General features: G+C 36.3%; 1 long non-coding RNA gene across 1 annotated transcript in view; it reads right to left on the minus strand.

Annotated features, from left to right (window-relative positions):
• Positions 1 to 526: 526 nt before the first annotated feature.
• The window catches only part of LOC143648439 (uncharacterized), a 44,005-nt gene continuing 18,835 nt past the window's right edge, over positions 527 to 25,696 (minus strand). The window contains exon 3 of the long non-coding RNA XR_013158551.1: positions 527 to 601. This is a non-coding gene — a long non-coding RNA (uncharacterized LOC143648439). The remainder of the gene's footprint in view (positions 602 to 25,696) is intronic.

Below are 25,696 nucleotides of genomic sequence, written 5' to 3' on the forward strand. Positions count from 1 at the left end.
CTTTTGCAAAGGGGATTTGTTGTTACAAGTTTACTGTTCTAAGACCATAAAAATATCCAAATTAAGGCATTAACAAGAGGATACCTTTACTCAAGAAAGGACTATCGTGTCTGGGGTTTCTCTGTCATCTGGGAAAGCACCTGGCTCGTATTTCCTGGTCCTTTGCTCCCAGGTTACATTGCTTTCAGCTTCTGATTCCAGGGGCTTTCTATGTCGGCTCTGCAAGCATCTCCAAATGTCTCTGTCTAAGCATCTGCTCTCTGTGTCAGCTCTTTTAAAGCCTCCAGTAAACTAATTAAGACCTACCTTAAATGGGCAGGGTCACATTTCCATGGAAATAATCTTAATCAAGAGGACCCACCCACAATAAATCTGCACCCACAAGACTGGATGTAGCTCTTCTAGGGGAACATAACAGTTTCAAACAAGCACACCAACTAACCAGATTAAATGAAGTAAGGGCCCAGAGGGAGCAAATGGAGAGATAGAACATGCTGCATCCTTTACTTCCACAGCCTCTTGTGTTTAGATTTCCATGAACTCTTAATCAAAGACCAAATTTGACTTAAATCCCATTTTGTTCTGTGTGCTGGACTCTGACCTAAATAAGAAATAAAAATTATGGTGAAACATTTTCACAACCGTATTTCCAGAACAACTGGTAGTTGTTGCCTTTTAGATTCATGTAAACTTCATTTGCCTAATAGTATATGAAAAAAGATATTTTCTGCTAAATAAGTATCTCAATTTTATCTATCAGTTTTAAATAAAAGCAGGACCATGATTTCTCAAATCAAAGTTTCTTGAAATATTTTAAACAGAAATATGAACCCTGCAGCCATTTTTAAAAATAATTTCTATATTGCTTGGAGGACTAACTCTCTAGTCAATTGATTTTTATTTAGAAAATGTTTTAATTCTTTAGGATTTCCCACAAATTTCTAAGGCATTCTTGGTATGAGAATTAAGATGGCATTTCATTCATATATATATATGCCATAATGTGTCTTGGCCCAGTTTATGATCTAATAGAGAAATTCATTTCAGTAGTGACCAAACAGTAAAATAGTTCTATCTTTTGTGACACCATAAAAATCTACTTCTGCTCATTATTTCTTGTGCTTTTAGGTTTGTCCAAATGTGTATTTGAGTGATTAAATTATATGCTAATTTTAGTTTTCCAGAAAATATTAAAAGATTTATTTTTATATTTTATGACCTTATAAAATGGGTCTTAGGAAAATGATAATTTTGACTTATCAGTGGGCTCTTTTTATCCTTTGTGTTGACAGAATACTGCCTTATACTGTAATTATTCTACTAAAGAAGGCTATGTGGTTAATTGACTCTTCATAGCAGAGTATGAATCCTGACCTTGCTTTGATTTAGTTTTATTCTTTTCTAAATTTCAACCATTGTTTATTAGTTAGAGATACTGTAGGGAAAGGTCTCATAGAAGAAACAGATAGCTAAATAGAAGCAAAATAACATTCAGATGATGAAGTAACAGTTAACAAAATTAAAGTAGAACTCTAGTAATCCATGAGCAAGCTGTAAGAATGTAAATAATTAAAGAAATAAAACCTGTAAAGGAAATAGATCAAACATGGATTAATATATTATTCTTAGTAAAAGTGTTAAAACTCATCTAAGTCTTCAGAAATAAAAATATTATATTTAAGTGTTTGTGAAAATAGCAAGATAAAATAATATTAGGTGGTGGTTGGAGAAGAACAAGTCAAAAAGGAATTTTTAAAAAGGAAATTGAAAGAAAATGTATGTAAGTTAAGACTAAAAAATAATTCGCTAAAAAATGTGAAAATACAATTATATTGAAAAGTCAATTTGAGCAGTTCAACCTCACATACTCAGTAATGATAGACTGAAAGTTAATCCTAATCCCTGGATGAACAGAAACTCAGTCTCATAAACATTTAAGACCATTCTTATGTTAAGCATTTTCATCCATAATTATATTAAATGACTTGTTAGGATGGACATACTTTTGTCACAAGAAACAAACAGCAACAATTAAACAGAAACAACAAACTAGTTTGTCCTAACCATACATTTTAGTCATATTCACAAATCTCTTCCAAAGTAAGGTTTCATGATTTCAAAATAGGATACTCTGTTACATGTAAAAACAGCCAATCAAATGATTCCCAGTGTACAATAGCTTCTTAATAAAGACAAATGGTCTAGTTTGCAGATAGCACTGAATTACTTTGGAATTTTAGTTATTTTACATAACTGAGAACATTTATTAGTTTTCATTTTTTTGGATTTTGTAAAACATCTAGTTGGATCTTTTGTGTAGTAGGCAGATTTCTAAAGTTTGTGGGCTGTATTTGTAACATACCAGAGGAAAGAATTTAGGACACTCAGAACCACTCAGTAGCCTAAGCAAAGAAATAAGCAGGGATGACTCAAATGCCACACAAATATTGCACAAAAAGCTCGGTGGGTGTATGCAAAACAAAGCTGTAAACTGTAAAGCTGCATGAAGCAAGTATTTTTATATTTATATGTATATATAATGTTAATTATTAAGCATAGTTAGGATAAAATTGAACTTGTAAATGCAAATCTAAATATATTTTAATGTTTCCTTAAACTCTGTCTCACAGTTTGCACCAGTGGGTGACTGATTACTAATAGTCATGTGAGTTAAAAGTCAATAGACTAGAACTAGAAAAACATCAACTAAAGCAGTGCATCCATAACTATGCATGAGAAGATTCATAAGAAGGGAAAAAAATCTATGAATATAAGAAATGCAGATAAGTTTTGAACCATAGAGTGTCTCTTAATATATGTGATCATTTTATTATCAGGTAAAAATACCTTTAATAGACCATCATCATTATCTTCCAAGTCACTCTCTTTAGATATATTTAGACTGATGTAGAACAGGTTGAATAGAATTTTGGTTGTGTCAGAACCACTGGGGAAAAAAGAATGAACTTAATTCTCTTCAGGCTGAATAGGTATAGAGAATATATATTTAACCTTTAGGGAAAACTTTCAAGGGTTTACATGAGAGACAATATTCCTCCTCCGTTCGATTGTGGGCAGAGTTATTTTTCACATGCAGTGAGTAGAGTGCACACGTGGTCATTTTCTCCTATACCTAGTTTCTTTCTTCTCAGAAGAATTGTCAAAATTCTGCAATGGTTGTTTCCTACCTTTTCTTCAAGTAGTTGCTTTTCCCTTAATACTTGACAACTGCTTGACTATCTCAGATCTGGCTCCTATACTATTACAGTAATTTTCCAAAACTGTCTTGCTTCTAGATATCTTTGATGACAGCTGCCTACTGGCTTTGATCTCTGAGTTGTATCTGCTTTAAAATGAGATTCAGTGGTTGAAATGACCTGATTACGTCTTCCTGGACTTCTTGTTGCTGCTTATCTAAAGTACCAAGTATCGTTCATAATTATGTTGGAAAGATGCCCTGCTTTGTCATCTCAATTGTACTTCCTTGCAATGTTCTTGCCTGGTCTTCTGCTCTCAAAGAATCACCCAACTCCAGCACTACCATCATTGAAAGACAATGTTAGTCATAGTAGAGTTGGAAGGGTGAAGGCTGGGAGTAATTGGATTGAAAAAATATATATATATATATTAATGACTTAGCTAATTGTCTGGAAATCTACAATTACAGAAGACATGCAAGGTGACAAAAATAATAAATCGCAATCTTAGTTCTTTACTGGTTCCTTATTGATAGGTAGTTTAATTAAATTCAGGAATTCACCCACCCACCTCCATCTCCCTTCAACATTTATAAATCAGTAAAATAACTTTTTTGTGAACATAATACTAAGTAATAAATGTTTATGTCTTAGTTTGGGTCCCTTGGGAAACAGACTCAGAGATAGAGATTTGTATGTGGGAAGGTTATTGGAGCATGTTCTCCAGAACAACTTCTGTGAGGGACTAAGAGAAGCAATGCACCTGCCACAGAGACCTCAGCTGATAGTCTGGAGAGCTCTGGAATTGGAAGAGTCCTTTAGAGTTCTTCTGAATTGAAGCAAATGGGTCCAGCCTTTGTACTTCCACACTGACTAGTCACTGGATGTGGGCTGCCCTACGGAAGGGGTATAAACGTGACCAAGACAGCTCCCTTTCCCTGAAATCAATTCCCAGAGAGGGACAGAACTGTGAGCAGCCTGTGTCAATTTGAGGAAATGTGTGCCTTGTTGTTTTTTTTTAAATTTATTTATTAATTAAAAAAATGAACCAAATAAAACATCAACATATATAATCAGTAATTCAAAATATCATCACTTAGTTGCATATTCATCATTTCTTAGAACATTTGCATTAATTCAGAAAAAGAAATAAAAAGACAATAGAAAAAGAAATAAAATGAACACAGAAAAGAAAAAAAAAAGATTATACCTACCATACCCCATGTGTCTTGTTTTTGAAGGGCAAATCTGGGCTGCTCACCACAGCATGTGCATATTATGATATATTCAACCATATCACAGCTAATCACAGTTCCTTGACCTCACAGAACAGCTACCTTGATCTTTTCACTTAAATATAGAACTCCTCAAGAAAGAAATCAGTCCTGTTTTCAACAGGAAATCTAAATCCTTCTGGAAATTCAAAGTTCAAATCAGGTTATTTTATGCTCAGTACCAAAAAGTCAATTTAGAGTCTTAAAAATAGCATTCTCTCTACCCCACCACTACCCCACAGTTTCACCAGAAAGCTTTTATAATAAATTATTTGAAATGTTTCTAAAGGCGCTCCTTTCAAAGAGAAAAATACTCTCATGCACAAAAATCTATATCTCTGTTAATGACTAAAGATTATACTGACTAAGGCATAGTGAAGTCACTGTGCTGGGTTACTATTCAGGATATTTCTCTTTAGCCTTTTGGGCCCAACTGTCAAAATAGTTATTTCTCTGTGTTGAAAGTCCTTTTTCATTTATAATAAAAAATTCCATTGAAGTAGCGCCCTGACCATAACCTCTAACCGTGAACTCAATTTTCTAGTCATTTTTATTCCCAGCTGACCATCACAAAAGTTAAAAAAAAACAAACCTGATGATGCCAGACTAATACTAATTCCTTCTTTTCCCTTACAGTTCTTCTTGAGTTTGAGGACGTTGCTACTGGATTAATTGGTTAAATTTTCTATCTTGGTGTGAAAATACACTAAAATAATGTATCATGACAAATTTGGTCTTCCTGCGGCTACTGAAATGAACTTTTCTTTTTGGGGGGCAGGGGGGATTCTATATTATGAGGTATGGTTGTTAAAATTGATTATAATGTGAGTCAAATTGATTATTGAGAGCTGGTGTTTCCTTTATGAACACTGAATTTTTCTCTCTGATAACTTGTCCAAGTAGGGGTCAGATTTTCCAGTAATATCTATCCAAGGTATACATGTAACTGTACCAAAAACCTGAGTTCTCCTTTTAGAACTATTGTGACTTTAATATCATCATTTGCTTTGAAATCATTATCAATGACTAATTGATTTGTCGTAGTGATGGGCATTAAAGAAAATTATAAGGTAGAAAGTTAACATAGCATAAGCTGAAAATGGGCCTGTAACTGAAAAGTATAAGACAATAGTCAATAGCTAACAGTTAATCGAGTGGTTAACAGGTGACAGAGTTCTAAGGACTTCAGTGTTCCTGTGTGAGACATAGATTAATATTTCCTAATTTTTTCAGTTGAAGACATTGAGACAAAGAGAAGCTATGTAATATCCCCAAAGTCATGCAACAATTGACCTTGAAGTTTTAACCTAACTAACCTGACTCCAAAGTTAGTGTTCTTAACCATTACACCAATTACCAAAATTAGAAATTAGTTGTTTCTAATTAAGATAATTATATGAAAAGATCATATTTGTCCCCAATCTGTAGTTTTGAATGTTTTCCCTGATATAGATTAGTATTTATTTCTTTTTAAAAAATTTCTTATTTTTTTTTTGAAATGTAAAGAAATGTTATGGAAAAAAGGAAAATTGGTCTAAACCTATAACTAAAGTAAGAAGGTAGAGTTCTAAAGACATATAGATGGTGATGATAATGAGGACTTCCATCCCCCAATCTTTTCCTATTAGAAGGAGTCAAGCACTTTGGCAGATCATGAGGGTCAGAGCTAGAGAAACTGGTATTAGGTGCCACTTTCACTCTTTAAAATCTTGGTCCTAAACCCTACTTTACAGTTCTTCCTGAGTTTGAGGACAGGAAAAGGTGCAATAGACTAAACAACAGGTACATTTGTTGGAAATAATTAAGTGAAACTAGTCAATGCTGCCAAATAAAATATTTAATCTGTGACCTGATTCTTGATTGTCATAGAAATTTCCTGCATTCTAAATGATTTCACAAAGCTCAGAAGGAGTGACTGTCCAATCCAAAGTAACTAATTCATTTAGAGGGGTTGGAAGGGGGTTGGAGCCTGGAAAGTCTACATCACTAAGAAATAATTATTATCCATGTCTATTTCTATTGGCTGCTCCATCAGAGATAAAAGAAGAATCTATTTTGCACCTCTATCTACTGGCCTTTGTGTTTTATCTTTTTATACAAATAGATGTTCTTAGTGCACTGTGTCCAAAAGTCATCTTTTTAATACTATTTAGTTATTTTTTTTTCCTCTTGACGTCAGGCTAATATTTTAGATAGTAAATGATATTTTCCCACTGACAGATCATTTTCTTCTCTTCTTTCTCATTTGATACCTCCCCCTGTGTGCCCTCCAATTCAAGCAGCTGGGCTTTTTGAGCTCATTACCCCAGGGGAAGGATGTGACAAGGTGGGAAGGAGAAACAAAAATGTCTTCCCCGTTTTGGTCTAAAAGAATAACCCTATTGTTCCTTGTGGAAACATCACAGGTGAGAGCAAGCCTTCTCTTATATGACTCCTCCTTAGGAAAAACATCCCCACCCCCAACCTGTGTTGAAGATGGAGAAAGAGTGAGTAGAAATGAGTAGAGAATTTATGGGGATGAGAAGATCTGGTCCTGAAAGGGCTGTGGAACAAGGAATGGGGTTTGTCTCAGAGAAGGACCACCATAAGAAGCATTGCCAAACATCCAAAGGTTTCCTAAAAGTGGAGTCTGTGTCCTCACCTTCCAGAGACTCTGCTAGTTGCCTTTCTCATTGGAGACCCAGTGAGGATTTCCTTTGGTCAAGGCCAGGACTCTGTCTGGTGACTCTCTAGCAGGAGCATTGTCATCTATCCTTGGACAAATCTTTTCTCATATCCAACCTCTGTCACATAACTATGTTATGTGAATATCCACCCCCCACCCCCCGCCACCTAGTATTCAGCATCCGAAGTAAAAGAGTGGGGTTGGGGGAAAGAAAAGCCTGAATGGAATTAGCTCAAGATCCCCAACACTCCTTAAATGGGGACAATATTAAGCCCACACCCCTGTTTGCTTTTTATTTATCAAGGGAGAGGTCTTACCTAATAATTCTATAACATTTGACCGTTTTTAATTTTTCTCTGTCTTTGTATATCTCTGGATGTTTCTTCTCAGTTTTTGTTTGCTTTTCTCTGCGTATTCTTTAAATATTGGTGTTACTTAAATCCCCATTATCATTCCTCTTTTTTCATTTTGCACAATTTTTGGAAAGTGAGCTTCCATTAATTATGCAAAGATTCTCAAATCCATTCCACTAGCCTAGATACCTTTGTAATGTCTAGATTCACTTATCAAAGTACCCAAATGGACATCTCTTTGCTATACCACAAACATTGCAAAACTCAGGATATTTGTGATTTAACTCATTATTTTTCCCATACACCCAACTTACTCCTCTTGTGTCTTAAAGATTTTACCAGTTTTTCAAGTTACAATTCTGGGACTCATCTTGAGATCTTTCTTTGCTCTTCCTCTTACCTACTCCACTTGACAAAGCCAATAGATTTTCTAATTCAAATCCTTTTGATTTAATAGAAGTCAGACTCTCATATTTTCTCAAATCATTGCCATAAACTCTGTACAATGGACACTCCTTGTCTCCATTTTCCAAAAGTATTAAAAATGCAATTCTATTTATGGTACTCTCCCCATAGTCTTTTGGGATAAAATATGAAATCTTAGCAAGTCCTACAAAACCCACTCTCAGGTCAAAGGTTAGGATGGTTATGTTAAAGCCAAAAGCTGGTAGACAAGGGGAAGAGATCTTTTGCAACTCAGTATACTGGGAAATATCCATTTACTTCAAGGTACTCCTGTTGTCAGGGATTACATTTATTACATTAGAATTGCAAAGAGAAAGGGTTACTATTAGCTGTTAAAATTTAAAATAGGACTTTAAGCAAGACAATTTTGATAGGAGGTCAGACTTTGTGGAAAATGATGATAAAAATTCCTTTAGAATATAAAAACTGAGCTTGGAGAACTCAGAATTTAGTGTTTTTTTTTCCATAGGGTAAGGAAAATTACTCTTTTGCCTAGGACCTATACCATGAAGCTTGCTCCCTTAGGGTCTGCTTTCCTCCTAGACACATACTTAGACTACAGTTCTCAGCCTCCCAGGTATTTAGGTATAGCCGTCTGTGCTCAGTTGAAAGGATTTATATACCCTAGAAAATCCATATTTAATCCTAATCAATCTTGTGGGAGCAACAGTTTCTTCTAATCCCCATTCAGTACTGTGTATTAGAAACTTTAATTAGATTACCTCCATGGAGATGTACTCAATCAAGTGTGGATATTAAACTTGATTAGGTAGAGACGTGTCTCCACTCATTCTACTGAGACTTGATTAGTTTATTGGAATCCTATAAAAGAGAATGAGGAGAGAGCCGCAGAACCACAAAAGAATGACGAGAGAACCACAGAGTTCACCAGCCAGCGACCTTTAGTGATTTAGAAGGAGAATGCCTCCAGAGAGCTTCATGAAGCAAGAAGCCAGGAGAGAAAGCTAGCAGTCTGTCGCCGTGTTCACCACATGCCTTTCCACTTGAGAGAGAAACCCTGAATGTCATCAGCTTTCTTGAACCATGGTATTTTCCCCTGGATGCTTTAGAGCAGACATTTCTATTGACTTGCCTTAATTGGGACATTTTCACAGTCTTAGAACTGTAAACTAGCAACTTATTAAATTCCCCTTTTAAAACTCATTCCGTTTCTGGTATATTGCATTCCGGCAGCTAGCAAAACTAGGACACCGTCTTACTGAGTTCCGGCCAATGGAACATGAGTATAAATGATTTGTGTCATTGCCAAACCTGATCCATAGCAATCTCATTTGTAGATCCTTCAAGGACCAGCAGAAGGTCAGAACTATATGATGGAAGGAACCTTGTCTCTGTAGAAAGGCTTCTGACCAGGAACATATGCATTGACCTGTGACAACTGGAACAAAGCTATACACTTTTTGTTATGTTAGGCCTCAGATTTCACAATGCATATTTGTTAAGCAGCTAGTATTATCCTAATTAATTCAAAGAAGTGATTTGGAGAAGAAGTAAAATGCTTTTACTGGGTCCAAAGGATTGTGAGAAGGAGGAAGGAAGAGAGGATAGAAAGCAGAGGGTGAGACTCACAGGGGGCAACTTCTGATCATCCCTCTCCTGGCTTTACCTGTAGAATAGAGGTGTGATGAGTTAGAGAAGTTGAGAAACCAGATATCTAGGAGTTTCTGTCTCTTCTCACATATGGAACTCAGGAAGGAGATGCCTCACAGGCTACTGTACAACAAACTTGGAGTGACTGCATCAGACTACACTCAGAAGTTCAGAAGGGTTGGTCTGAAGAAATTTCAGAATTTAATTTTCCCAAGCCACTCTCAATTCTTAAGTTGTAGCTAGGATCCAGAGATTTTCTTGCATCCTTGAATAAGTGAAACCTAGAATTCCCCAAGAGGCTGGCTAGAAAATTTTCCATGTGTAGAAGGGGTGTCACTGTGGAGGAGGGGGTGAAGTTGTCTAAGCCAAAAGCCCTTGGGTGGACAGTCTGGGAAACAAATAGATATGTATGTGCACGTGTGTTTGTGTGTGTGTGTGTGTGTGTGTGTGTGTGTGTGTGTGCAGTCTGTAACACTAGAGTAGGCAGAGATGGGGCCAAATCAGCCAGTGAAGGCTGAGCATTCCGATAGATCAGCCCATGAGTTACACCAATGTCCCCAAAGCAGCCACAAATATCAGAAGGGAACATAGTAAAGATGTAGTTAGGGACCTTGCTTTGGGGCAAGCAGAGGGTACAGGAAGCATCAGAGGACCTCTCTGCTCTGGCCACTTGAAATCACATGAGTCACAGACCTCCCATATTCTAGACACCATTTTATGGAAGAGAAGGGAGAGGAGCAAAAAACTAAAAGACATAAAACTGTCATCCAAAGGAGATATTTTAGACTGGTTGAAGAGAGAATTGAAATTCTACTAGATTGAATAGACAGTTTAAATCAGAAAAATCCAAATATTGCAACAAATTTATTTGTTGCCACTCCATAGCACAATAGGAGTTCAAAAAGATCAGAAATGTTTTAGATATTAAAGGAACCATGTATTCTTTGCATATCTGAGAGTTCCTTGGGTATGGCAATAAGTCATCTGCCTTCTGTTTTTTTGATAAGATCATTTCTTCTACCAAAGTAAAGGCTTCCTTCCAACTTCCTTCCCCTCTTTTTCCACTCCCTCTTATCTAAATCCACCTTGTTTGCTTAGCCACATCCCATCTCTTACCTCCCAGTACACAGGAGTAGGAAAAAAATTTTTTCTGTTATATGCAGGGGACCCACACTGGACTTTGTTCAGGTCCCATTATATATAAATTCTAAGAGGTGTATTTATTTTCCCCTATATTTTACCATTTCTGGGGACAGGAAAACTCTTTCAGTCAAAATAATATGACCAGTTTGCAGCAGAGGAGAGAGTGGTGGAGTGGTGACACTTTTCAATGTTTGAATGTGTGTGAACTCAGACATGTGTTGGGGCATCTTTTCATTCTATTGTCATTCCCAGTTGAGCTTTTTTTTTTTTTTTTTTTTTTTTTTTAAAGGAAAGACAGAGAGAAGGAAGGAAGGATAGAAGGAAGGAAGGAAGGAAGAAAGGGAAACATCTTTAAACATTTTCTTGTTTTATTGTATCTTGTTTTTCCGTTTTTTGTTACATGGGCTGGGGCCGGGAATCGAACCGAGGTCCTCCGGCATAGCAGGCAAGCACTTTGCCCGCTGAGCCACCGCGGCCCGCCCCCAGTTGAGCTTTTTGTATTGATAATAAGTGATTGGATTTAAATTTGAATCTGGACCCCTAATTCTATGATTTGAATATGCAAAAAGATATATTTATAATACAGCACTGAGATAAAATAAATTATGTACATAGAAGATGGCTTGTCAGGCACTAGGCAATGCAGTTAAAGGATGTCGACACTTCCAAATCTCTTGCAACATATCGTAGACATCTTATAGCATGGAGAAGTTAATGTGGTTAATTTGTTCTTATATCAGAGCATTATTCAGACATGTAATAGTAACCTGTCAGAAATTTCCAGCTGTTCTAGTTTGCTAGCTGCCAGAATGCAATATCCCAGAAACAGAATGGCTTTTTAAAAGAGGAATTTAATAAGTTGCTAGTTTATAGTTCTAAGGCCGAGTTCTAAGTCCCAGTTAAAGCAAGTCTATAGAAATGTCCAATCTAAGGCATCCAGGGAAAGATACTTTGGTTCAGGAAGGCCGATGAAGTTCAGGGTTTCTCTCTCAAGTGAGAAGGCACATGGTGAACACAGTCACAGTTTCTCTCTTGGCTGGAAGGGCACATGGCAAGCATGGTGTCATCTGCTAGCTTTCTCCCCTGGCCTCCTGTTTCATGAAACTCCCCAGGAGGTGTTTTCCTTCTTCATCTCCAAAGGTCGCTAGCTGTAGACTCTCTGCTTCATGGTGCTGCAGCATTCTCTGCTCTCTCTGAATCTCCTTCATTCTCCAAAACGTTTTCTCTTTTATAGGATTCCAGTAGACTAATCAAGACCCACCCAAATGGGTGGAGACATGTCGTCACCTAATCCAGTTTAACAACCACTGTTGATTAAATCACACCCCCAGGGTGATGATCTGATTACAGTTTCAAACATACAGTATTGAATAAGGATTATTCTGCCTTTATGAAATGGGATTTAGATTAAAACATGACTTTTCTAGGAGGCATACATTCTTTCAAACCAGCACACCAACTATCTTTTAAGGGAGGCTTATAAGGGAGGCTTATAGTAATATATAATTCAATATCAGAAAACAAAACAAAACTCTAAGTTTAAACAAACAGGAACTGCAGAGGAGGGCATCCTAATATAATTTGATATGGCTTAAAGTTAACTGTCAGTCCTAAAAAAATTCAAGATCACAGCTTCTGGTGAAAAGCTAACTATAATTGCCAAATGACCAAAAGTGAAAATAATTCAGAAAGACTCTTTATTTGTTAAGAAGGTTTAAATGCAAATTATGATTTAGGAGTTGAAAAAGAAAGTGTTGGATGGATAAATGAATATTTTTAGTTAGTTTTAAAAGAAATTGGGTACAATAAGTGTAGTGTTTCTATTTTTCCCTTGAAAGTGCTTATAAAATTGATGGTGTGCTTTATAATCTATCACTTCTTATACTCAAGAAATGTGGAAGTTATATTGTCCCCCTCTGCTCCTTCCTGATCTTGTCTCTGCTTTTCAACTGATAGCTCTACACTCCCTATCACTTGTGGTATATATGCTGGTTTGAAGCTGTTTGTACCCCAGAAAAGGCTATATCCTTTGAACCCATTCCTGTGGGTACAGACCTCTTTTGGGTGGGATATTATCAGGTTGTTTCAATTTGAGATATGCCTCACCCCATTCACGGTGGGGGGTCTTAATCCTTTTATTGGAGTCCTTTATAAGGTCATAAAAGACAGGAAAAAAAAAAAAAACAAGAGAGACCTTCGAGAGAAAAGCCCTAGAGAAGCTAAGAGAGGACGCACAGAAGAACCACTGGAACCAGAAGCTGAAAACAATGAAACTCGGGAGAAAAGGACCAGCAGGCACTGGCCATATTCCTTCCCATGTTTCAGAGATGTCCCAGATACCAGCAGCCTGTCTTCAGAGTCCAAGTATCATCCTGTTGATGCCTTAATTGGGACATTTTCATGGCCTAAGAACTGTAAATTGTAAGTTAATAATCCCCATTGTAAAAGCCAATCCATTTCTGGTATATTGCATTCCAGCAGTTTTAGCAAACTGAACAGTATAATTCAGCCACACACTGAGCAGTGTATACCTTTGTAAATAAAATAAACATGTTTTTCCACTTTTTGCACACCCTCTGCTTGACTTGCTTTTTCCTTTTCCCCACAGTCAATACAATTTTCCTGGCTCATTACAACTCAGACTTAAAGACTCAGCTCAGATATCACTTCTCTAGAAAATCTTTCCTATGTACCAACTCCATATTGCACCCCATGCTTATCTCTGGCATCACATTTACAGTGCAAACTTACATTTTACTTGTATCAATTCAACAATACACAAACAAAAACAAACATATTTTTCATGCAGCATGGTCCTCAAGTGGAAGCCAAATTCTTCATCTGGTGCTTAACTGAAGAAATCATCATCTGTTTCTGTTCTGGAGGGTGTGATCACACTGTGTGATAGATCCACTGAGATAGAGCAGTTTGTTGTATATAGTTGCAGAACCAAATTTGCATAGAACAAAAATAATCCTAGCTATTTTAAATCAGGGCAAACTATAATTGAGGGAACCAGACCCATACACATTCACAAGAATGCTAGAGGAGGTGCTTAAGGCCTAATTTTTGGAAATGAGTTCCAAATAAGCTTGCTGACCAGGCCCACCAGGGACACTGTTGCTTCACCCATGAGCAGGAGGCTTGTAAGTAAGTTTGGAGCCTTTGTTGGGTAATTTAGATTATGCTTAAAGTCTACATCCCATATAAGCTACAAATCCATGAAATATTCTAAAACAATGATGTCTGTGTGTCTTAGTAGACTTTCCGCTCCTAACTGAAACTGTACTGCTTGTCTTTGCCATGTGCCTAGTACTGTATCTGGTCAAATGAATGAATGAATGTATGAGCCAATAAATCAATGATTAAAACATATACTTCTGCACTTTTTTGTGTGTGCTGAAAAATCCTTTTGACTTCCTCTAATTTGTCAATGTCTGGGGACATTTTTGGGTGTTATGGCTCAGGTGTGGGAGTGTACTCCTGTCATTCATTGGGTAGAGCCTGGGATGCTGCTAAACCTGCCGTTATGTGCAGGACAGCTCCCACAACAAAGAATTATGCGATCCCAAATGTCAGTAGTGCTGCTGTTGAGAAGTCCTACTCTAATCACTGCTCCCTCTCACTTTGTCTGCCACAATATTCTTAAGTCAATGAATCAGAACCTCGAGAAGCTGGACTTTAGTAGAATTCAAACCCTTATCTGTCTTCTCTCCCTTCCCTGTGGTTTCTCATTACATGTTAACCATTCTGTTCCCACATGTATAAATAACGGACTTCAGGGGTACAAACTGGCCCATAAGGCTTTGTATTAGAATGTCACAGAGGAGATTTTGGGAGTAACTTCTTTTCTTCTGCAACCTTACAGGTCTAGATTTATAATTAAACTTTCATTTAATAGAGAAAGTGCCTCAAAAAAAGGTAAGTGTTATTCTAACATTTTTTAAACTTTGATGGACAATACACAAATTTTACTGAATTAGTTTCTTTTTTACTCTTTTTCTTTCATTTTTTTGTTAACACATGATAACTGACTGGCCAGTACTCTTCAGGACTAATCAAATTCTGTCTCCAGAGTGAACTTTCTTAGAAAAATCCAAAACTTCTTATGGTTTGTAGAAATTTATATTTATTCATAATTATGTACTTCTGAAAGTTTATATATATGTAACTAAGTAATTGTCATGCTTAAATGCTTATCATAATTAAAAATATGAGTATTTAGTCATAATTAAAGCAAAACATTTCAGTGAATATAACAAGAAGTAAATATAGACTGTGAAGCCAGAATTATATAAATCTCAGCTTATGCAGTTTTTTTTTTTTTGAAACTTCAGAGGCCAGAAGAATAGTGTACAGCGTCCAAGGAAGAGAGAGATGAAGATACTGATACATTACAGTAAAGAACAATAAATTGCTCTCTCTGTGCCTTGGCTACTGGTGCCCATCCCCCATTCTCTGGGCCACCTCAGGCCCAGAGCATGGCTAGCACACTGTTGACAGAAAAGACACCCTAAGATTGGGGGTGGGCATGGCCAATCACTGATCATGGCTTTTTATTAGCAATTATAGATGGTTGGGGGCCCAGCTGTGAAAGCAGCCATTATTTCTATCACCCCAGAAATGGTGGCTGCTGTTATTTCAATCTGCCCAGACAAAGGCAGCACCAGCAATTATTTAAACCCACCCCTGACAGAGGCAGTGATGGTGGAGACTTAAGGATGCTGTGGTTTCTTAGAAGTGTGGGGGACAGTTAGCTAAAGGGCTGCCTTTGCTGGACAGGCCCAGGAAAACTCAGCCAAAGCTCAGCTTTGGGGAACTTTTGGAGAAGCTTTGGGTTTCCTTCCTGATCTCCTTCCCAGGATACTTTGGAGCTGATTTACACACCCTTCATGGATCCCTGGCCCTGTTGTAACTGGGAAATACTGACTTGGGAAGTTCTCTCCATGGTGATCCTCTTCCCAGAATTTTCCCTTTAGGCAAAAGCAGCTTGAGACAATGAAAGAAGTGTAAAAAACTATAAAGACAGACAGTCTGGGACAAATGTCTGCCAGCTTCAAGTACCTGGGAGAGGGAGGTCTGTCCCTGGGAAACAAAATAAACAACCAAACTCCTATAAACAGGATAACTCCAAAACAACTAACAAGCAAAAGCCCAGGGCAAGATAGAGGCTCAGAAAGGCAAGGAAAAGCCTGAAAACTGGATTTATCTTGGGCAGATCTTCCTGACAGAAGAGCTGAAGCTCCAGAAAGTCTTGACTTATCACTAACTGGTCACAAAATCAAGAAACAGACATTCCAGGGGATAAATCCTGGAGTTTACATTTTAAAATATTAAAATGTACAGTGTGAAACAAGAGTGCAAGACAAAAGAAACAGGAAAAATTTCCCACCCAACAGAAGAGGCTAAAAATCCAGAAAACAGTAAAAAAGTAGACAAGGATGTGTACAAAGAAATAAAGCCTTTAAAAAATGATCTTAAAAGTGCTCAAGGAGAAAGTATACAGAGAGAGCTAAAGAATAGCAAGAAAGCAGTGAATGAGAAATGTGAGAGTCTAAGTAAAGTGATACAAAGTTTAAACAGGAACCAATCAGAAATACTGGAGTTGATCCCAGGGGTGTAAATCTTCCTGGCAATGTGGGACAGGACTCCCGGGATTTGCCAGGACCTGGTAGCATGGGATTGAGAAAGCTTTCTTCACCAAAAGGGTGAAGAGAGAAATGGGACCAAATTAAGTTTCAGTGACTGAGGACTTCAAATAGAGTTGAGACATTATCCTGGAGGTTATTCTTATGCATTATGTAGATATCCCTTTTTAGTTTATGGTGTATTGGAGTGGCTGGGGGAACCATGTGCAACTGTTGAGCTGTGTTCCAGTAGCCTTGATTCTTGAAGACAATTGAATAATGATATAGCTTTTACAATATGACTGTGAAAACCTTGTGTCTGATGCTCCTTTTATCCAGAGTATGGATAGATGAATTTTTTTTAAAAAAGGGATTAAAAATAAATAAATGAATAAATAAATAATAAGGGGTATAAGGGGCAAAATAAACTGGTAGCTTGAAATACTAGTGTTCAAGGAGAGGGAGAAGTAAGGTATGGAATGTATGAGATTTTTCTTTTTATTTCTTTTTCTGGAGTGATGTAAGTGTTCTAAAAATGGTCATGGTGTTCATTTTTATGGTGACCTTGTATGGACTGTGTGTGAGGATTTGTCAAAAATATTTTTTTAAAAAAAGCAATACTGGAGTTGAAAACACAATAACTGAAATGAAAAATACCCAGGTTTCAAGAGCAGATTGGAACTGCCTGAAGAAAGATTCAGTGAACTTGAAGATAAGACACTTGAAATGAGTCAGGCTGAGGAGCAAAAAGAAAAAAATATGAAAAGTGAAAATAGCCTAAGACACTTCTGGGACTCCATCAAGCATACCAATATATACATTATGGAAGTTGCAGAAGGACAAGAAAGAGAAAAAGGGGCGGAAGGAATATTGAGAAAAATAATGACAGAGAACTTAAACAACCAATGGGATAAAGAGAAAATCCAAAGCAAAAATAGGAAATATCTTAAGAAGAATGAAAATGAAAATACAACATACTAACACTTATAGGATGCAGCAAAGTCAGTGCTTAGAGGGAAATTTTTAAAGCAGTTTTATTGAGATATATTCATATACCATTCAATCTATTCAAACTGTACAATCAATGGCTATCAGTAAAATCACAAAGTTGTACATTCATCACCACAATCAATTTTAGAATATTTTCTTTACTCCCAAAAGAAAAATCCCATACCCCATATATCCCATACTATCAACACATTGCTCTGGTACCTTTGTTACAATTGATGACAGAATATTACTGTTAACTATATTTCATAGTTTGCATTAGGTACATTTTTCCTATATACCACCCTATTATTGACACTTAGTAATACTGATGTACATTTGTTATAGTTCATGAAAAAACATGCTTGTATTTGTACCATTAGCCACAATCATCATCCACAATAGGATTCATGTATTATGCAGTCCCATGTTTTATCTTCTAGCTTTCCTTCTAGTGACATATTCTACCCTAAACTTCCTCTTTCAACCGCATTCACACATATAATTCAGCACTATGAGTTAATTACACTCATAGTAATGTGCTACCATCACCTCTAGCTATTTCCAAAAATTTTCAATCAACCTAATTAAAAATTCTTCACCAGATAGGATCAGCTCCCCATTTTCACCCACGTTATGTCTTCTGGTAACCTATATTCTAGATTCTACCTCTATAAGTTTGCTTATAGAGGTTCAAATTAGTTCAAATTAGTGAAATCATGCAATATTTATCCTTTTGTGTCTGGCTTATTTCACTCAACATAATGTTTTCAAGGTTCATCCATGTCATCAAATGCATCAGGATTTTATTCCTTCTTACAGCAGAACATATACAACATATTGTTTGTTCACTCATTGGTCTTTGGACACTTGAGCCATTTCTAAGTTTTGGCCATTGTGAATAATGTCATTTTGAACATTAGTGTGCAAATGTCTGTTCAAGTTCCTGCTTTCAGTTCTTCTGGGTTATTACCTCACAGCAAGATTGCCAAATCATATGGCAATTTTATACTTAGCTTCCTGAAGAACCATTAAATTGTCTTCTACAGCACTTGCATCATTTTATATTTCCACCAGCAGTGAATGACTGTTCCTAGTTCTCCACACTTGTAGTTTTCTGTATTTTTAATAGTGGCCATTTTAGTAGATGAGAAATGATATCTAATTGTGGTTTTGATTTGCAGTTCCCTAATTCCTAGTGATGTCGAGCATCTTTTCTTGTGCTTTTTAGGTCTTTGTATTTCCTCTTTGGAAAAATTGTCTATTTGAATCCCCACTTTTAAATTGCATTGTTTGTCTTTTTATTGTTGAGTTGTTGATTTCTTTATATATTCTGGATTTTAAACCCTTATGGGATATGTGCTTTCCAAATATTTTTTCACATTGAGTAAGCTGCTTTTTCACTTTATGGACGAAGTCTTTTGCAGCACATAAGTTTTTAATTTTGAAGAGGTCCCATTTACCTAAGTTTTTCTTCCATTGTTTATGCTTTGGGTGTAAAGTCTAAGAAACCATTGCCTTCCACAAGATCTTGAAGATGCTTCCATAAAATTTCTTCTTTTATGGTCATGGTTATATGTAGGTCTATGATTCATTTTGAGTTAATTTTTGTATAAGGTAGGAGATATCAGTCCTCCTTCTCTCTTTTGGAAATGGGTATCTGGTTCTGCCAGCACCACTTGTTGAAGAGATTGTTCTGCCCCAGATGACTGGACATGGCAGCCTTGTGAAAAATCAATTGAAAAAGTACAACCAGTGCAAACTATGGAATATAGTTAACAGTAATATAGTAATATTCTTTCATCAGTTTTAATGAAGATACTATACCAATACTGACTGTCAATAATAGGAGTGTAGAAGGGATATGGGATTTTTCTTTTTTGAGCAATGAAAATGTTCTTGAATTGATCGTGGTGATAAATGCACAACTCCGTGATTGTACTGAGAGCCATTGATTCTGCACTTTGGATGGATTACATAGTGTGTGAATTAAACTGTTTTTTTTGTTTGTTTGTTTCTTGTTTTATGAAAGACTGTGTTGTGCTGGTTTGAGACTATTATGTATCCCAGGAAAGACATGTTCTTTTAATACAATCTTGTGGGGGCAGACCTGTTGTTTGGGTGGGTCATTTGGGTTAGGTTTTTTCCATGGAAATGTGACCCACCCAATTGTGGATGGGACCTTTTCATTAGATGGAGATGTGGCCCATTCAAGGTGGGTCTTAATCCTTTTACTGGAGCCCTATATGAAGAGAATAAAAGACAAAACATAGAGAGAGCTCAGAGCTGATGCAGAGGGCAGAGAGATGAAGCCAACGGACACAGATGTTTGGAGATGCAGAATGAGGACACTCCAGGAGATGCCAGAAGGTGAGAGAGCCATTAGAAGCCAGAAGCCTGGAGAGAAGGATGGAAGACATTGCCATGTGCCTCCCCAAGTGACAGAGAAACCCCAGAGTGATCAGCCTTTCTTGAGTGAAGGTATCCTTTTATTGATGCCTTATAATTTGGACCTTTTCATGGCCTAAGAACCATAAATTATTTATAACCTAATAAATCCCCTTTGTAAAAGTCAATCCATTTCTGGTATATTGATTCTGGCAGCTTTAGCCAACTGAAACAGCTGGGATGATGATCATGGTGATAATGATAATGGTAATGATAATAATAATAACAATAATAACTCTTTGTGACAAGAAATTGACCATATATGTGAGAGCCTACTTCTGAAATCTCAATTTGATTCCATTGGTCAATATATCTTTATGTCAGTACCATGCTATTTTGACCACTGTGGCTTTGTAAAATGCTTTAAAGTCAGGAAGTGTGAGTCCTACTACTTTGTTCTTCTTTTCATGATGTTTTGCCTGTTTGTGGCCTGTTACCCTTCCAAATGAATTTGATAATTGGCTTTTCTATTTCTGTAAAGTAAGCTGTAAGAATTTTGATTGGATTGCATTGACTCTTGTCAATCAGTTTGGGTAGAATTGACATCTTAACCATGTTTTGTCTTCTAATCCATGAACATGGAAAGTCCTTCCATTTATTTAGGTCTTCTTTGATTTCTGTTAACAATTTTTAAAACTTTTTTTATTGTATAATATAACATGCATGCAAAAAAGCAATAAATTTCAAAGTACATTTTAACAAGTAGTTATAGAACAAATTCCAAAGTATGATATGGATTATAGTTCCAAAATTTCATGTTGTATTCCCTTCTAGCTGCTGTAAGACACCAGAGACTAAAAAGTAATATCAGTATAATGATTCAGTAGACATACTCATTTGTTAAATTCTATCTTCTCTGTTACAACTCCTCCTTCTCCTTTGATCCTTCTCCCAATCTTTAGAGGTATTTGGACAATGACCATTCTAACTACTTCATGTTGAAAAGGGGATTCATCATTATTGGATAGGTGAATGCAACTGGTTGATGCCCTTGGAAAGACTAGTAACTCTGGGTTTCAGGGCTTATCTGGCCTAGGAACTATCTGGAGGTTTTAGGCTCCTGGAAAATAAACTTAGTGAGTGAAACTTTTATGGTCTTGTATAGAGCCCTGGATATTCTTTAGGGTTTTGAGGATTACTGTTGGTTGGGGCTTGGCATACCATGTCAAATGGCAATATCTAGCTGAAGCTTGCATAAGAGTAACCTCCAGAATAGCCTCTTAATTCTACTTGAAATCTCTTAGCCACTAATACATTATTTTGTTACATTTATTTTCTCCCTTTTGGGTCAGGTTGGCATTGTTGATTACATGGTGCCAGGGCCAGGCTCATCCCTGGAAGTCATGACCCACATAGCCAGGGAGACTTACACCCCTGAGTGTCATGTCCCATGTAGGGAGGAAGGTAATGATTTTACTTACAGAGTTGGGCTTAGGGGGACAGGGGGTGTCACATCTGAGCACAAAAGAGGTTCTCTGGAAGTAACTCTTAGGCGTATGTATAGGTACGTTGAGCATTTCTGCTATAAAAATAAGTTTCATAAGAGCAAGCCTCAAGATCAAGGGCTTGGCCTATTAACTTGGGCATACCTAAAATTTGAGATGGTATCAGGGATTTCCCAGGTAGGAAAGTTTAATAGTTCCATATTTTTTCTCCTATCCCTCAAAGGACTTTGCCAGTACTTTTTAATTATCTGCCCAACATACACTGGGATGTATGTGGGTATTATATAAAGCTGTACAGAATGGCAATATACATTCCAAATTCTAAGCTCTGTGTGTTTATGTTGTTTAACAGAATTGGCCAGATAGGTTAAGTTGGATTGTGTCCTACAAAAATTTTAGATTTTGGATAAAATAAACCTCTCTTCATTTGTTCTCATACAATAGGTGAGTTTTAAAATACAGATGATATCATCCTTCACCCTATATTCTAATTTACCTTAGTTCCAACCAGACTGGATTCATTTTTATTTCCAGCCATATCTTTTTGGGCTTCTTTCACAGTTTCTGTATGTAGCAATGCTGACTTTCAGAGCTGCAGAACTCCAACTCTGAATTTTAGGTTTCACAGAGGTACCCAAAGTTCCAGAATAATACCAGGTTATATACATATAGCATAGCATCTCAAAATTTAGAAATAACAGTTAAAACTCAGGAATAAATGTCACTACTGTAAGAGCTTGCAATCTTTACCACAATTTTCTTATAAGTATTTTCTAAAATAAACCATCAATATTTGTACTTTTGTTTCTGGCTTATTCTGATCAATATAATGTTCTCATGGTTCATTTACCTCGTTGCACATATCATGACTTTATTCCTTAATATAGCCACACAATATCCAATCACATGTATACAACACAGTAAACCTTTCTGCTTCTCAGTCAATGTACCCTTTGGCCACTCCATCCATTGGTGTCATAAAGAACATCGCCATAATCATCAGTGTACAAATGTCTGTTTGAGTGCCTGCTTTCAGTTCTTTTGAGTATATTCCCAGTAATGAGGTTGCCTAACCATATGGTGCCCCTATATTTAGCCTCCTGTGGGTTCACTACATTATCCTACAGAGGGACTACCCCATTCTGCTACCTTACCAACAGTGAATAGGTATTCCTCTCTACATTTTCTCTAGCATTTGAATCTTTCTGTTTATTTATTTATTGTGAATCTGCAGATTTCTTTGAGTTATATTCACATAGCATATATTCTATCCAAAATAAATTCAATGTTTCACAGTATCCTCACTTAGTTGTATAATTATCACTCAATTTTAGACAATTTTCATTGCTTCAAAGACAGAAATCCAAAGAGAAGATCCAAAACTCCCCTTAATTCTTGTCCCCCTCCCTCTAATTACTTACCCTTGGAATAGTTGTGGTACTAGTGATATTTTCCTCTTAAATATAGATCGTAGCATGCAATAAATAGTTTTTCCCACATTCCCCTCTATTGTTAACTCTTTGTATAAGTGTTATACTTATACTACTTATTTGAAATAGTTCATGCAAAAACTTATTTATATTTGTAGTGCTAATCAGTGAGGTAAATGGCTCTAAACAATCCCTTTCAATCATATTCACCTTCATATTGCACTATTACCTATAAATCCATGAATGAATTATCATCTTCTCTATCCATTCCCATTCCTTTAAGTTCAATATTGTTAACTAGTCTATGCATATTAAGTAGCCATTTCCCCTATATTCTACATTATAAAATTTTGAGTATACATTTTCCAAGGGGGTCATTTTAGTGAAATCATACAATATCTATTCTTTTGTGTCTGGCTTATTTCACTCATCATTAGTCCTCAAATTCATCCATGTTGTCATTTGCTTCAGGACTTCATTTCTTCTTATTCCTTGATGGGCTATTATGGGAGGACTTATCATTTCCTGATTTTAATGCTTATTATAAACCCACAGTGGTCAAAACAAGATGGTATTGGCACAATGATAGGCATATTGATTAATGGAATTGAATCAAGAGTTCAGACATAGACTACCAAACCTATGGTCAACTGACCTTTAGCAAGGCTCCCAAGTCCACTGAACTGGAACTGAATAGCCTATTCTATAAATGGGCCTAGGAGAACAGGGTGTCCATAGCCAAAAGAATGAAAGAGGACCCTACCTCATACCCTATAGAAAAGTTAACTCAAAGTGGATGAAAGACTGAAATATAAAAGTCAGTACCATAAAACTTTCAGAAGAAAATATAGGGAAACATCTTTGAGACCTTAGGCCTTATACCTAAAAGCATAAGCAATGAAAGAAAAAGTAGATAAATGGGATTACCTAAAAATCAAATGCTTCTGTGCCTCAAAGGACTATGTTAAAAATGTGAAGAGTGGGCGGGCCACAGTGGCTCAGCAGGCAGATTTCTCGCCTGCCATGACAGAGACTGGGTTCGATTTCTGGTGCCTGCCCATGCAAAAAAAAAAAAAAAAAGAAAGAAAAAAAGGGAAGAGGCAGCTAACTCAATGGGATAAAATGTTTGGAAAGCATATATCTAAGGGTTTGATATCTTATATATATAAATAAATCATGCAACTCAACAACAAAAGAACAAAAACCCAATTACAAAATGGGCAAAAGATATGATAGTACTTTTCCAAAGAGAAAATACAAATGGCTAAAAAGCACATGAAAAGACATTCATCTTCATAAGCTATAAGGGAAACAGGAATATTTTGTAGTTTTCTTTGTACAGGTCCTTTTTATCCTTTGTTAGATTTATTCCAAGATATTTGATTATTTTAGTTGCTATTGTAAAAAGAATTTTTTCTTGATTTCCTCCTTATCTTGCTCATTAGTATTGTATAGAAACACTACTGATTTTTGCATGTTGATCTTGTATCCTGCCACTTTGCTGAATTCATTTATTACCTGTAATAGTGTGGTTTGTAGTTTTTCAGGACTTTCTGTATATAAGATCATGCCATTGGCAAATAGTGAATGTTTTATTTCCTCCTTTCCAGGTTTGATGCTTTTTCTTGCCTAATTGTCCTAGCTAGAACTTCCAGCATAATGTTGAATAACAGTGATGGCATTGGGTATCCTTATCTTGTTCCATATCTTAGAAGCAAAACTTTCATTCTCTCATCATTAAGTGCAATGTTAGCTGTAGGATTTTCATATATGCCCTTTATCATGTTGAGGAAGTTTCCTTCTATTCCTATCTTTTGAACTGTTTTTATCAAGAATGGATGCTGGAGTTTTTAAAATGTCTTTTCTGCATCAATCAAAATGATTATGTGATTTCCCCCCTGTGATTTGTTAACATGTGTTATATTTAATTGATTTTCCTGTGTTCAACAACCTGTCCATACCCGGGATAAAAAAAAACTTGATCATGGTATATAATTCTTTTAATGTGCTGTTAGATTTGATTTGCAAGCATTTTGGTGATGATTTTGCATCTGTATTCATTAAATTATTCTGTAATTTTCTTTTCTTTTTCTGGCTTTGGTATTGGTGTAATGTTGGCTTCATTGTACAAATTAGATAGTATTCCCTCCTCTTGATACTTTTGAAAGAGTTTGAACAGGATTGGTATGAATTCTTGGAATGTTTGGTGGAATTCATCTGTGAGGCCATCTGGTCTTGGGCTTTTCATTGTTGGGAAGTTTTGGATGACTCATTCATTCTCTTTATTTGCAGTTGGTTTGTTTATATCTTTTATTTCTTCTAGAGTCAGTGTAGGTTGTTGGTGTGTCCAGGAATTTGTCCACTTCCATCTAACTTGTCTAATTAGTTGGCATATACTTGTTTATAGTCTCCTCTCATTTGCATTTTTATTTCATTGGTGTTGGTAATAATGCTCCCCCCCATTTCTGATTTTATTTATTTGCATCTTCTCTCTTTTTTTCTTTGTCAGTGTAGCTATGATTTTGTCAATTTAATTGTTCCTCTCAAAGGACCAACTTTGGTTTCGTTGATTCTCCCTGTGGATTTTTTGTTGGTGTTATTCTCAATATCATTCATTCCTGCTCTAATCTTTGTTATTTCTTTCCTCCTCCTTGCCTTGGGATTAGGTTGCTGTTCTTCTAGTTCTTCCAGGTGTTCAGTTAGCTGTTTCTTCTTTTTTAATGTAGGTATTTAGGGCTATAAATTTTCCTCTCAGCACTGCCTTCATTGCATCCCATAAGTTTTGATATATTATGTTTTTTAATTTATATTGAGATATTTATTGATTTTTCTTGCAGTTTCTTCTTTGACTCTCTGATTATTTAAGTGTGTGTTGTTTAACCTCCATGTATTTGTGGATTTTCCAGTTCTCCACCTGTTATTGTTTTTCAACTTCAATCCATTCTGGTTAGAGAAAGAGCTTTGTATAATTTAAATCTTTTCAAATTAATCAATACTTGTTTTGTGACCCAATATACAGTCCATTCATAAGCACTTGAGAGAATGTGTTTT

Source organism: Tamandua tetradactyla, chromosome 10, assembly GCF_023851605.1.
Source record: "Tamandua tetradactyla isolate mTamTet1 chromosome 10, mTamTet1.pri, whole genome shotgun sequence".
Taxonomy (NCBI): Eukaryota; Metazoa; Chordata; class Mammalia; order Pilosa; family Myrmecophagidae; genus Tamandua; species Tamandua tetradactyla.